The sequence below is a fragment of the Sylvia atricapilla genome, chromosome 1 (genome assembly GCF_009819655.1).
Source record: "Sylvia atricapilla isolate bSylAtr1 chromosome 1, bSylAtr1.pri, whole genome shotgun sequence".
NCBI lineage: Eukaryota > Metazoa > Chordata > Aves > Passeriformes > Sylviidae > Sylvia > Sylvia atricapilla.
The window spans coordinates 86,532,404-86,545,057 of NC_089140.1; the positions used below are offsets into that span (position 1 = coordinate 86,532,404).

Sequence of the window (12,654 nt, forward strand, 5' to 3'; positions counted from 1 at the left end):
AGAGCAATGTAAAAAACACAAAACAAAACTATTTATAAGTCTTAAGCTTTCTGTTTGAAGCTGAAGAGAAAATAATATTTCCTTCACAAACCTTCATCTACAGTGGATACAAAGTTTTTCAGACATATACAGTTTAACACAGAAGCATTTTAAAATTTTCCTAGTCTACACACAGTTGACTTCATAAGCTTAGAGGCTTTTCATTTATGTTCCTCCATAAGCATTCAGGTTTTTATAAATATTTTTGGCTTTTTACTCCTCCATCTGAAACAAATCCCTTCTGGAAAAGGAAGATAATGCTTTAATGAGTATGCATAAGACTCGCTAAACTCCAGTTCCAGCCACCACCAAAAAAGCTAAACTCCTCTCCTCAAAACCTAAGACTTGGATATGGAAATTTTAAACACAGTGCTTTTCATTTGGGCCATTGTGATGATTTCCTTTTCAATAAGCCTGACCATAACTAGACTTCAAATATACCAGTCTTCACTTTGTTTTTAAAGCCTTGTCTCTCTTCCCTGACATATCCTAGTTTACCTTTTATGTAACAGTTTAATAAATTGTTAAAACACAAAGGAACTCATTAAGTTATTCAAACTACATTGAAGCATCTTCAATAAATTAAATTATGCCAATAACTCACATGAAAAGTAAAATACAAGACCTTACATCTTTTCTGGATACTCTCCAAGCATCAGTACAGTAAAATGAACATTCACAGTTTGCTGACTTTGAGGTAATTTCCTTTTTTTTTTTTTTTTTTTTTTTTTTTTTTTAAAATACTTGAGTTACACTAAAAGTGATGATTTTCTGGAAAACACTGAGCTTCACTTTCAGACAGCCAGATATCTAAGACATGTGAAACCATGTATCAAAACCCCCAAATTACTAGCAATTTCTATTATTTTAACTTCCTCTGGATATATTTCTCCATTCTCATTCTTGAATCATCACCACGTTCTTCTGAATAAAATTAATGGTACACCCAACCACTCATCACATACCCAAACAAATGGAAGAAATGGAGAAATCACAAATCATGGAAGCTTAAGGTGGTGCGCTACAACAGTAATTGATATAAGCTGTTTTAAACTAACAATTAGCCAGCATTTGACAAGTGACAGATAAAGAAGCAAAGAGTCTCTTATAATAATGAGAATTTCCTCTTGGGTTTGCTCCATAGAAATACACCACACAGCTCATCCCCGCCGATGGAAGCGGTAGTGAATCATACTCTCATCTGCCTCTGCAGTAAAAGATGGGTTGGTTGTTAAGAGAGTTGGTCTCAAATATTTTTACAGCTGCAGTGTTGAAAATTTAGCTGTGAAGATTGCAAGGTCAAACATTTGATTTGGAAATAAGTGCATGATGTGCACAGTGTTCAACTCTTCTGCACAGAAGTGGTCATAAAGGAAGTCTGTTCACTTCAAAAATCACTCCATTGTGGATTCCTTAATGAAAAATGCTGTTGATCCAAACTAACAGATTAGTGCAAACTAGTGACCACAACTCACTGCCATTCAACTCTACTGCAAATTACATGAGGTATGCTACAGAAAACAAACAGAAGGCATTGTTCTCCTGGCAGAAGGCAAGATGTTTTATGAAGTTTTCTATACAGAGGAAAATGTGGTTAAAAAAAAGGAGTCCTTAGATGCCTCTCAAGTATACATAACACTCACAAAATATAGAGAAACCATTGTTTCAAGCTCTTAGAAGCTCCTACTGTGTTTGGGAAAGCACAATTTGGGGGAAAGAATGAATAGTCATAATAGTCTAAAACTCCATAAGAAAGCTTTGATATGATCCAAAGCAAGAAAATTACATATTGTTGTACTGTTATGAATCAGATCCCAGATGAGATTGGGTCAATTGGTTTCTCACACACAGCAGATTTCAAGCATTAACTGCTTGCAGAAAGAGTGATTAGTTTTCCTGGAAATGGAAAGACAGAATAAAAGATGTGATGTGACAGCTCTGCAAGATCCAAAGGCAACTAAAAAAAAGAGACACAAGGAAGAAAGAAAAAAATAAATAAATAATGTCTAGTAACAAGAGGGTCAGTTTAATGGTTTTTATAGGGTTTCTTTTTTTTAAGACTTAACAAATTCAATACACAAGATTACTTTGTTTCCTGCGGGCATTGGTTGCCATAATTTTTTAAAAAATTTACTACAGCAGGTATAAAGATTTTATGATTTAGACATGCAGCGCAAAATTAGATATAGAATCTGGCAAGTATATTTTGCTAGAGAAAAAAAGTTTTGTGCTGAGTCTGCATACATAAGGTATTAATGGCTTTAAAATGTTTTAACCAGCTCTGGTTGCTCACTACACTCCTAGAATTCTTCATGGCTTTTAAACACTCTTTTTCATTTGATGACATGACACCATAGCAGAATAATGTGAATAATATTATGAAACAGCATTTGAATTTGTAATAGCAAAAAACCAACCAAAAAAACAAAAAAACAAAAAAAACCCTACCAAAAAAAACCCCAAGACCACCAACCCCCCCCCCAAAAAAAACCCACTAAAAAAAAAAAAAGGCTGTACCACACACCTTTCAAATATCCAAATTAACATTTTCTTCAGATGCTCTGATGTGCCACATTTAAGTATCTTCCAACTGCACTTTTACAACAGTTGATGGATTGCTTAATATTTTTGCAGGAGTCTGTTGGTGTTATGGACAGTCATGGTACCAATGCTTTTCTTTAACATTTCGTACAATCAAGTAGTATTTAAACTACCAACACACAACTTTAGACTTGACAAAATGTTAATGCAGCTCCCAGCAATTCAATTAATCTATTCATAGCCAAACATCAAATACAAATTTTAGAGCACAGAAAACCTATAACGAACACTATTTTTTCTGAAGCTATGTTAAGAATAATTTTAAGCTCTCATCACATCAGTTGTTTTGAAGGCTAGATTATTAGTCATTTACTTACGAAAGTCTGTGCAGCCTAAGCTGTCCTTAAGGATGGTGTTGATCTATACAATTTTAAATTATTTTATTCCAATGTCCATAAAACCTGTGATGCCATACATAAAACCAAATTTGATGCTGTAAAAACCACCAATTAAAACATTTTTGATGAGTGTGCCATCTAACATAGCAGCCACTGCCTCACTCTGTTCTGTTTTAGCAGGGGACCTGACAAAGAAGGTAGAATTCCTGAGCATCCCTCATGTCACACTGAAGTTCATTTCAGTGGCCAAACAGTAGAAGTTGAAGGAAAGGGACCACTGAACAGCTTGGAATTGTATTCTCACAGAACACATTTTCAAAAGGTTACCAGGCTGTTCTTCTAAGAAGACAGATAATTAGATTAGAGCTAAGTCTGAAGGAAATGTATGTTTAACTTACTGGACTTCCCTATCTTATCTGTAATCCTGCTTATACACACACAGCACTGGAGCAAGGAACAAGTCCCAGTAAGAATCTAAAGGCCTTTCAAAGACTTTAAGAAGGTACAAAGACTGTATTTTTGATCTGCATTAAGGCTCAAGGAGGTTGTATTGTGCTTTCCTACTCCCTGAAGTTATTGAACAACTTTGCATTTTTCATGCCATTTCTGAGACTTTCAGTTCACAAAAAAATCCTCGAAATCAAATATTTAGAAACATCGGCCTGAAAAAGTTCTTCAACTTTATAACCATTCTTTACAGACAGAGGGCCTTAAGGGATGAGTTTCTTTTTTCTTGAAATATGTATTTCAAATAAATGTATTTAAATCATAGCACCTCTGCTGCACGTTAGGAAGCTTAATATTTGTTGTATGATGTGTACACATTCACACTATCTTCAGAATTTGAAAACAAAAGAAGTTTACCAAACTATTACTAATTCAAGCACCTAGCTTTCTGAAACTTCTGATCAGCAAGTCCTGAAGAAAAAATTGCAAGAGTATATTGGAAAAGCAGTGAACAAAGTTACACACTGCTAGCAGGGGTGGGGGTTTTCTTGGCTATTCCAAGTGGAGCTGTTATTCAAGTATCTCTTTGGGACAGGGCTGTTCTGGTGTCCCATCTTCAACCATTTTTCAAAGATAAAGACAGCAGATATTTGCTTCATTCACATGACACTACAGACAGTAGCCTTTAAAACCACAAGGTCATTAAAAAAAACCCCAACCAAGTTCTGTGAAAATGCATACTTAATTTCTTCATGGCAAATTCACAAACTGAACACGCAAATTAATATTCCAATTTGGAGAAACAGAACTAATTCTTAACAGAAGTACTGTCTGGAAACAATAGTTAAAGCTGGGGTTTGCACCTAAAATTAGGTTTCAGCCTCTGTGTTTGGAAAGTATATCAATCCCAATTACCCTGAGTGCAGAACAAACTGAAAATTAAATAAATCCATTAGTTTAATTTTAACCTAAATGAATCCTTAAAGATACTTTAAAAGTGCTCCATCAGTGAATGTTCTCAATTGAATGTATTTAACGCAGAAACATAATGAACAGGATATGCACATAAGAGCCTGGGCTGTTCTTAATGCTAAATTATTCATAGTGGTAATCAAACTGATGAATGTCACGGAGTGAAAAGACAACTCGGATCAATCTTATTTTTTTGCCCACAACTAATATGCATTTGGGCCATCAGAACATTTGGAAACGTATTGTACATGTGGTTTGTTTTCTCTGTCTTTTTAAAAAAGTAACACCAGCAAAGTTAAGAACTGACCTCATAAAATTACATCTACTTGGGTTGGGGTGAGAGGCAGTTTCACGCTGGATCTTAGTCCTTGCTCACCCTGGCCATGGTAGTTACGCTCATTTTTGAACACTCTTGTGGAGGTATCTGGTCAGGGGAGGGACTGTCCTGCTCTTGGGCAGCTTTGCCTTGAACACTGTGTGCGGTTTTGGGCTGCACAATGTAAGAGAAACACTAAACTCTTAAGAGGATGTCCAAAGGAGGACAACAAAGGTGGTGAAGGGCCTTGAGGGGAAGTTGAATGAGGAGCAGCTGAGGTCACTTGGTCTGTTCAGCCTGGAGGAGACTGAGGTGAGACCTCATCACAGACACAAATTCCTCATGAGGGAAGAGGAGGGGCAGGCACCGATCTGATCTCTGTGGTGACCAGTGACAGGACCTGAGGGAGTGGCCTGAAGCTGTGTCAGGGGAGGTCTGGGTTGGACATGAGGAAAAGGTGCACAGAGAGAGTAGTCAGGGACTGGAAGTGGCTGGGCTCTCCAGAGGAGTGGTCAACCGGCCTGGCAAGGTTCTAGAAGTGTTTGGACAATGCTTTCAGACAGATGGTGTGACTCTTGAGGATGGTCCCGTGCAGGGGCATTAGTTGGATTCACACATCATTGTGGATCCTTCCCAACTCAGCATATTCTGTAATTCAGACCAATACTATATACTTCTGTCTTTATAGACATCCATGGTCATTTGATCAATTTTTCATTCTGTTTTTCAGCCAGCTTCACCATTCAAGTATGTAATAAGAATTTTCAAATATATATATATATATACACATTACAATTGATTCCAACCTGTTAACAGTATTCCCATCCCCTGGTTTGTTACTCACAGACATCTAAAAAAACAATTAAAAAGTCCCAAAACAAACAAACCCTTAAAAAAACCAAAAACTCAACCCCAAAATTTGTTTCCTTTTCCCTGAAGAATCCTGGCATTATCACCTTCTCTCTAATTGTCAGCATAATTCTTGTTATCATTCACAATTTGCACTAAAGCACTGCTAGCATACTGAGTGCAGGTTTAAAAGGCATGACAAAGAGTAAGATAACAATGACCTGTGGCTATGGAAAAGTAAATAGATTTGGATTCAAGTTCTTCAGGTTCTGTTGGCCTTCGTCATATGGTGCCCCTAAAATCAGACCAGTATTCCTGCCTCCTGTCAAACTACTTATTGAGAGATGTATGTGCTCTGTTATTTTCATCGTTCCTGTGGATGACAGGAAGCACCAGCTGAAACTCTGGAGTCTATTCTAATACACTGTAAAAATAAAAAGTCAAAGAACATGACATACCCTCTTCCTTGCCTGTAACAAGTTTTCACATGCAACTTAGATGCTGAATATCATTCTGACTCAATTGTTCCACATAACCAGGATGATAAATTTTGTCATAGGACTTCATTTACACATCGGGAGCTCTGTTACAGGAAGATATATTGCAACTCAACATGAAAATAGTACTGCATCCCATTACAAAGAAATAGTCATACAAAAAACACTAAGAGTTCATCTACAGTAAGAAATCCCACTAAAAAATAAAATTCCTAGAGATTCTACTTGTACAGTTTAACCAATATTAGTACTAGTGAAAACAAAGTAAAATTTTCTGAAAAATTTACAAAATTACACTGGCTTGAAATTTACAAGACAAAGTCTTAGGAAGATGAAAATTAAGGAACAAAAGAGCAGTTCACATGTTCTGCCTCCAAAGGATGCTAACCTTCTTTCAAGTAGACAGCAAAATACTGAACAGGCTGATCTTTTGGGAAAGTTTTCTAAGAGAGTAATGTTTCTGAAAGTTGATACCAGCATGGCACAAGAAAACAAAAAAAAAGTATAAAAACATTTCCCTCCTTAACTATGAATGAATTTCACTGCAGCTTTACATGAGCTTGTCCCAGAGTCTGAATGTCCACAGCACGAAACTGCTGCTGCTTTATACTGTTCTTCTCTAGCAGCACCTTCTTACAGGAGAACAAACACAAATGTCTCAAGGACCATCAGATTACACAGAACAGCAACACAACACAAGCAGTGCTCAAATTCCTACCTGTATATTTCTCTTAAATGGTAGTGGGACAGTAGAGGAGAAATTCATGAGCTGAAACTATCCATGAGAGTTGCTGTGATCATTAAACAACGATTCCAATGAAAAGGCACCATTACAGAGCTCTTACTCTTCAGAGTAACTTTTTAATGCCAAATGAAACTGACCAATTCAATACCAAAATGAAATACTTTGAGAAAAAGAAAAAAAAAATAAAACCCTCTTCAAATTCAATTCATAATCAACTTCCATATCACAGTTACCCACTACTTAAAGAGAGGAGAAAGGGGGGAACAAAAACCAAACAAAAAGAACCCAAAAAATGTTGTGGCAGAGTTTTTTAATAATTGAAAATAAAGCTGTAGATCACAAAAACAAGGTTGGCAAATGGTATCAAAAGACATTTTAGGCTTGCCAAGGGTACCTTTTCTTAACTAACCAAGTCTCCAAGCACATATACTTTCAGTGACAACTGAGGTTATGAGCTAAACACACCTTTTCCATTCTGATTGTTCAGTTCCATTGGTCAAAGACAGGAAGAATCAAAATCACTTTTCCTTCAAGGAACTACAAACCATCACTCAGTAGCATGCACAGTGTAGGGCTTTAGAAATCAAGCTAGCTCTCTTTTGTGGATTATAAAAAGACCTTTATGTGAACCCAATGGTAAAAATGCCTCCAAGAGTTGGGAGTTACTACAACAGCACGTGCATGAGATAATTTATGCAGTGCTCAAAGTCACAAGCTTCCAATTTAGCCAAAAGTAAATGCCTCTAAAGAACCTTCATATTTCATACTGCAAAACCATATTTAAGTAATCAAAAAGTGAATAACAGAGCAGTTAGGCAGCTCTTTAATACATTAGCTAAAAGTATATCAATTCCATTGATTTTTACAATGGGGTGATTTCACATAATGGATTAAGCTCTCTAGAAAGACTGTAAAGTGGAAAAAATGCTTTGCCAGAATTAGTGGAAGATGGTGTCAAAGTGCTTTTAAGACAAGTGTGCAGTTAAAATATTTTATTTGGGGATGCTAAATTTAGAGTGCTTCCATTGGGAATAGACCTGGTGCTAACAGTTGAGTAAATGCCATGATGTCAACATTGCAGATATATTTTCAAGATTTCAGTTGTATTTTCCTTTAAGTATTTTATCCCTAGCTGAGAAACAGGAAGTCTGAACAAGGAATATGTAATCATACTTCAGCATGGCAGAAGTTTAACAGCAAGATGCTTCAAGGATCCATAAAGCTAGGAACATTTAAAGGCACTAATTAATGAACTGAAAAAGAAAGTAGAAAAGTTAATAGTTATATACGTTAGTCAAGTACATAAGCCCAAAAATGTAACCAACTGGAAGCTGATCAACCATGATGTACAGGTAATACACTGGCAGATAAAAGTCAATGTTAATAAATGCAGAAGTGTCACTGAAAGTTAAATAATTATGAGTATGGTCAGCAACCTTCTAAATTAAGTAGGCCTAGTACAAACAAGAGGATTACAAGCATCCCTGTGGAACTCAGGGAAGATCTCTGCTCAATATGAGAACATTGCTGCTGATAATTAAAAGTATCAAGATTCAAAAGCAAGCATTAGCAAAACTGTCTTCATATAAAACTAGTGCTTCATTCTTAATGATGACCTGAAAAAGGCTGCTGCAGCTTTAGATTAGGTAAAGAATTAGAAATCCAACAGAAAGAGGTTCAGAAGACAAAGCATAAAAAAACCACAGTTATAAGAAGACTAAATGTAAACAGAAGGGAAACAATTTACGCCTCAAGAATTAAGATGCTGCTCAGTGAAAGCAGGAAGTATACAGTCCAGAGATACTCCTTTTTGATACAATGCATAATTGAATATTCACTTATGTCTAGTGCATCTTTATAATAAAGAATCTGTCAATATTCAAAGGAGCACAGAAAAAATTGACTAGGATGAAGAACATCCCATGTAATGATCCAAGCCTGCCTCTATTAAGTGCCATAACAGAAGTATCCAACATTTGCCTTCTTTAACACTTCTTATATCTGTCATGAGTTATTCATCCAGATGAACTCCAGATAAACTCCACTGTCACAACTTCAATACGAAAATCAGCACGTCAACCCTTCAAAAGAGGAGGGGGGCACCAAAACCACCTCCTTCCAAACAAATTTTAAAAATCAAAGAGCAACACTGGAATGCAAATGATGCCCTATAACTTGGCCTGAAGGACAGCACCACATACTTCCAGATTTTGGCTATAATTTAAGACAGATAAAAGAACTCAAAGATCCTTAACTAGGTGAATGATTAAGTATAAAATAGCATCATTTTAAACAGCACCACTACTACCATTAAAAGGTATTTTAATGCATCTTATACACAAGAAGAATTTTACTTGAATTTGTAGGCTATTTCTTTCTTTATAAGCAGGGATAACTCCTAATCGAGCTCAGCTTGAATCTAGAGATGGTCCCTGCACTTCCATGAGAAGACATCCAAAGACACTGTCTGGGGAAGACTCCATAGCCAAAGACCATTTTGGTCCTGTGAAACAAACTTTTGTGCTATGTGGACAGTCTGACACCATATGCCCTAAAATCAAAACAAAACAAGACCAAAAACCACTAGAAATATAAAATGTAAAATCTGTCAAGAATCTCTTGTCTCTTGAACAAAACATGAGGCAAATTGCACTCAAAGGATTTAAATATTTGGAAATACTTTATTTTTCGATTAGTGTCCCTGCAGTTACTTTTTGTTCTCAGATCAAAGACAAAGATTACACTCCTTCTGTGATAAAGAAAAAAAAATTAACAAGTTTACAGCTAACCTATAAGTTATTGACACATATGCAACAATGAAAGGACAGCAGGATACTATTACACTAAAGCTGCAATTTGGCATTGAAATTTGTTCTAAATTACCTCAATTCTTTTTCTGTATAGCTTATTCCTGAACTAATTTGAACAAATTCACTTTGAGACGATGAGGGGGGAGGAATAAATCTTTGTATAAAAGTGAAACAGTACCACCTCACCACTAGGCTAAGAAATGACTGTCACATGGTGTTTGCAAAGCATTTTCACGACTTTCAGTAGTGTCTTTGAACAGCCCTATTCCTGTAAAAACAAGGTACATGAGGAATAAGGTATACTTATTCATGCAACTTAGAATTCTGAACAGACAGACATCATCCAGTAATAGTCCATGTCCTGTCCTTATCACCTTGATCTCAAGGGTGACTTGTGTGTGGTGTCCTTGCCAGGTAACATTCGTATCATTTTTCTGAGGATAACCATGCTGCCACAATTTCCCTACCGACAATAATTGCCTCAGGTTTACATTCCTGTTTCACAGGTAAGCCTGAGAAAATGCAGCAAGCAAATTTAAAGTGCCAGCAATACCACTTATAAGAAGGCCAGCATCACAGGAGGACAGAGACACACAATTCCAAGTCACAGAAAACGATGAAGCTGGCACTAGAAAGTGAAATGCTTTCTTCAAGATAAGCAATTCTTTGTATTTGCAATAAAAACAAGTTCTGTGATGTTCCAAGTGTTCAGGGTAGCACGATCTTCAATGTCTTTGCAAGGAACGAAGCTGAGAGCAGCAATGTATAATAAAATAATACATGGTTAGTTACATAGTTTTGGTTTGCACAGCTGTTGGCTATGTTCGTTTACAGTTCATGTAGTGCCAACATCATTTATATAAACCAAAGAGGCTGTTTCAGTCCTGTTCATCGCAATAGAAGTTATTTCTCTCAGCAGCTGCTGCACAAAATTCAGTTTCTATTTCAGTATCTCACACTGCAAGTTCACGAAACGGCAGGTTCCAGAATCTACTAAAAACAAGTGGGACCTAAAGAAATTTGCCCATGCTTGATAACAACACAAGGGAGGGCGGAGGTAGAGGGGGCAGAAGACATGCACTTCTGCTTTCCTAGAGTGGAAGGAGGTAGTGACCCTCAGCTAGTTAACACGGCCAAAGTCACATGAAAATTAAGTTCCATTAGGCAACCAAGCAGAATGAGAGCTTCCCCGACTCTCTTCAGCTTTATGAATTAAAATGCAATAAAATAAGGCTGATCCGGAGCCCATCAGATAAGATAAACTCTAAAATATTAGTCACATGTTACGTAATAAACATCAACTGAACGAACTTAATGTGACAGCGGTGAAGAGGTAGAGCCGACGCCGCTGCCCTGGTACTCCCGCCCGCACACACACACGCACACGCAGCCACGCTGCCGGAGGCTGCTGACACGCAGCAGCTCCCGAGCCCTGGAAGCAGCAACAGGACGTCCCCAGCCCCGCGACCCTCTCTCTCCCGGCAGGAGCACCTCGGGCAGCCGCCGGAAGGCAGCCGCAGGCTGTGTGTGCCCGTCCCCGGCGCCGGCTGCCCCCGAGCGGGCACGGCGGCGGGGTCACCCCGCTCGGAGGAAGCGGCGGCCGGCCGAGGCGGCGGCTCTCCCGCAGACGGCCGGAGAGGGAAGAAGCCCGGCGCCGCATGAACTTGGCGCTTCCCTTCCCCCGAGCCCCAGCGCGGCCGGGAGCGGGGCGGGGGGAAGCGGAACCCGAGGCGCCCGCAGCTCACACTCACCTCGGCCCTCCTCTCCGTCGCTGCCGGGCGGACGTCGGGGCGAGGCGAGGGGCGCCGCCGGCCCCGCCGCTGCCGCGCCTGTCACCGGGCGCCCGAGCAGAAGAGTCCCGCAGGGTAAATCCTCCGGGCGGCGGCGGGGACGGGGACGAGCCGCGCTCTGCCCGCTCGTCGCGGCGGCCGCTGCCTCGCACCAAGTTGAGGCGCGGCCGCCGCTGCCGCGGCGCTGCCGGGCTGCCGCTACGGCCACGGGGAGCCGGCGCCTCCGCTCGCCGCCGCGCTCCGCGGCCGGGGAAGCAGCGCCGCACCGCCGCCGCCTCGCCCCCCTCTTCCTGCGGCTGCCGGGAGCCGCGCTCCGGGAGCAGCGGCGCGGTCACACGGAGCCCCGCGGTGGAGCCGCCGCCGCCTCCCTCGGCGCCTCGGAGCCCGCGGCTGCAGCCCCCCGGCGGCGACCGCCCCGCATGCCCCGCGCTCCGCCGCTCCCGCTGCTGCCGCCGGCGGCGGCGCCCCCGCCCGCTCTCCCGCGCACCACCGCTGGCGCCCGAGCCCCGCTCAGCGCCGCGTCTCCATCGCCGGCGGCGGCGGCGGCGGCGCGGAGAGGCGGGATCAGGAAAGGGGCGGCGACCGCCCCGCGCGGCCCCGCTCCGCCCCGCCGCTGCCCCGGATGTGCGGGGGTCGCGGCGGCGGGGACGTCGGTGCCCGGGCCGGGGGTCGCCGTCGCGGGCGGGCGGGTGCCCGGCGCGGGCGGGAGCCGCCGCCCGCCCCGGAGCGGCACAGCCGGCGGGGGCCGGCGCCCTCGGTGCCCGCCTGCCCCGGGCGAGGGCGGCTGCCGGCTTTGGCGGGTTCTAGTGCAACACGTATCGGCCCGGGGGTCCCTGGCCGAGGCGGCCCTGCGGGTGCGCGGCCGCCGGCCGGGTGGCGGCTCTCCGCGGCGTGCTGCCTTTGTGGGCGCTGAGCAGGTGGGGTGTTTTCCTGTGTCATCCCCGCTGCGCTGGCACCTGCTGCACCCGGGCTAAACGCGTGCTTTAAAAGTAGATCTGGTCGGTGAGGGCGAGCGGGAGCCGCGTGGCACCGGCTCGTCCTTCCTGTGCCTTGTGATGGGGGTCAGCAGCTCCTAGCTCCTTGCTGGCCCACGGGTGGCTTTGGCATGGCTTGTGTCTCGTCAACGTGGTGCCCCAGCAGCGATTTTGGGACGCGTAGCTGAAATAAATGTTGCGTTGGATCATTAGGCTGCAACAAGCCTCTTCTTAGCAGTGGCCCCTGGGCAAGGAAGCATCAAAATGTTACATACG

General features: G+C 42.0%; 1 protein-coding gene across 1 annotated transcript in view; it reads right to left on the minus strand.

Moving 5' to 3' along the window:
• Positions 1 to 11,610, minus strand: part of GALNT1 (polypeptide N-acetylgalactosaminyltransferase 1) — an 88,234-nt gene extending 76,624 nt beyond the window's left edge. Inside the window, exon 1 of the mRNA XM_066327101.1 lies at positions 11,366 to 11,610. The gene's annotated coding sequence lies outside the window, so the exon portion shown is untranslated. The remainder of the gene's footprint in view (positions 1 to 11,365) is intronic.
• Between the last annotated feature and the right edge of the window lie 1,044 nt (positions 11,611 to 12,654).